This window comes from Pristiophorus japonicus, chromosome Y (genome assembly GCF_044704955.1).
Source record: "Pristiophorus japonicus isolate sPriJap1 chromosome Y, sPriJap1.hap1, whole genome shotgun sequence".
NCBI classification, from domain to species: Eukaryota; Metazoa; Chordata; class Chondrichthyes; family Pristiophoridae; genus Pristiophorus; species Pristiophorus japonicus.
In genome coordinates this window covers 39,782,646-39,785,145 of record NC_092011.1, presented here as the reverse complement: position 1 = coordinate 39,785,145, position 2,500 = coordinate 39,782,646, and the positions used below count along the sequence as shown (strand labels likewise).

Here is a 2,500-nt window from a genome sequence, read left to right as displayed (position 1 = left end):
CCGCACTGTCGGAGGGGCAGTACTGAGGGAGAGCCACACTGTCGGAAGGGCGGTACTGAGGGAGTGCCGCACTGTCGGAGGGGCAGTACTGAGGGAGCGCCGCACTGTCGGAAGGGCGGTACTGAGGGAGTGCCGCACTGTCGGAGGGGCGGTACTGAGGGAGTGCCGCACTGTCAGAGGGGCAGTACTGAGGGAGAGCCGCACTGTCGGAGGGGCAGTACTGAGGGAGCGCCGCACTGTCGGAGGGGCAGTACTGAGGGAGCGCCGCACTGTCGGAAGGGCGGTACTGAGGGAGTGCCGCACTGTCGGAGGGGCAGTACTGAGGGAGCGCCGCACTGTCGGAGGGGCAGTACTGAGGGAGAGCCGCACTGTCGGAGGGGCAGTACTGAGGGAGCGCCGCACTGTCGGAGGGGCAGTACTGAGGGAGCGCCGCACTGTCGGAGGGGCAGTACTGAGGGAGCGCCGCACTGTCGGAGGGGCAGTACTGAGGGAGCGCCGCACTGTCGGAGGGGCAGTACTGAGGGAGCGCCGCACTGTCAGAGGGGCAGTACTGAGGGAGCGCCGCACTGTCGGAGGGGCAGTACTGAGGGAGCACCGCACTGTCGGAGGGGCAGTACTGAGGGAGCGCCGCACTGTCGGAGGGGCAGTACTGAGGGAGTGCCGTAATGCTTCCCGAGTGTTTGTTGGAGCTGCAACTCGTCCAGGCAAGTGGGGAGTGTTCCATCACACCCCTGACTTGCGCAGCAGTGATAGAATTGCAAGATTTTACAGAGGGCAATTCACAAACGAACTAAAGTCCCTGTTCGTCTGACTGACTCTCAGCTATATTCTCACGAGAGAGGAAAGAGTATTTGGTTATAATTTCCGGACTGCTTTAATACGAAAGCAAGGCTTGCCGTCTCGGGGGAGACAGAGAGAGTGAAAGAGTGAATCACAGGGGAGCTGGAGCAGAACTACATTTGTTGGTTTGTATGTTATTTTGAAACTGTAACCTCTGATTAGATGGACAGAGCTCGCTCAGTGGGTGATAACCTCTTCCCCTCGGTTCCCTCTCGCTTTTGAGTCAGTAGGTCGTGTGTTTGAGCCCCTACTCCATAGACTCGAGCCCCGTACTCCAGCGCCAGTACTGAGGGAGCGCCGCACTGTCGGAGGGGTAGTACTGAGGGAGCGCCGCACTGTCGGAGGGGTAGTACTGAGGGAGCGCCGCACTGTCGGAGGGGTAGTACTGAGGGAGCGCCGCACTGTCTGAGGGGCAGGACTGAGGGAGCGCCGCACTGTCGGAGGGGTAGTACTGAGGGAGCGCTGTACTGTCGGAGGGGTAGTACTGAGGGAGCGCCGCACTGTCTGAGGGGCAGGACTGAGGGAGCGCCGCACTGTCGGAGGGGCAGTACTGAGGGAGCGCCGCACTGTCGGAGGGGTAGTACTGAGGGAGCGCCGCACTGTCGGAGGGGCAGGACTGAGGGAGCACCGCACTGTCGGAGGGGTAGTACTGAGAGAGCGCCGCACTGTCGGAGGGGCAGTATTGAGAGAGCGCCGCACTGTCGGAGGGGCAGTACTGAGAGAGCGCCGCACTGTCGGAGGGGCAGTACTGAGGGAGCGCCGCACTGTCGGAGGGGCAGTACTGAGGGAGCGCCGCACTGTCGGAGGGGCAGTACTGAGGGAGCACCGTACTGTCGGAGGGGCAGTACTGAGGGAGTGCCACACTGTCGGAGGGGCAGTACTGAGGGAGTGCCACACTGTCGGAGGGGCAGTACTGAAGATCGACATAAAAGATCCCATGATATTATTTGGAAGAAGAGCAGGGGGAGTTCTCCCCGGTGTCCTGGGGCCAATATTTATCCCTCGACCAACATCACTAAAACAGATGATCTGGGTCATTATCACATCGCTGTGTGTGGGAGCTTGCTGTGCGCAAATTGGCGTTTCCCACATTACAACAGTGACTACACTCCAAAAGTACTTCATTGGCTGTAAACGCGCTTTGGGACGTCCGGTGGTCGTGAAAGACGCTATATAATTGCAAGTCTTTATTCACAGCAGCAGGATGTGTGAATAGTCATATATATACAACGCAGGATAAAAAAAGGAACGGTTTTGAAGTCTCGGGGGAGGGGTTTAAGAGAAATAAATCACGGTTCCTTAATCTTCTGACCAACTCCCATCCGTCAAAGATCGGCTCAAGCAAGCAGTGAAGGGTCAGAATAGACGTCCGTGTATATATATATAGCCAGCGCACATCCTGTTTGCAAGCTATAGATAGTTCCTTACTTGTAAAACTCTGCACCCTTCTGTCCAGATCCCTCTGTGGCCACCGTTCCCTCTCTCCCTATCTCTGTAACCTCCTCCAGTCCCTACACCCCTCCCTATCTCTGTAACCTCCTCCAGTCCCTACACCCCTCCCTATCTCTGTAACCTCCTCCAACCCCTACACCCCTCCCTATCTCTGTAACCTCCTCCAGTCCCTACACCCCTCCCTATCTCTGTAACCTCCTCCAGCCCC

General features: G+C 58.2%; 1 protein-coding gene across 4 annotated transcripts in view; it reads right to left on the bottom strand.

Moving 5' to 3' along the window:
• Positions 1-2,500, bottom strand: part of LOC139241104 (histone deacetylase 4-like) — a 188,035-nt gene that overhangs the window by 83,805 nt on the left and 101,730 nt on the right. The gene's annotated exons all lie outside the window — the stretch shown is intronic.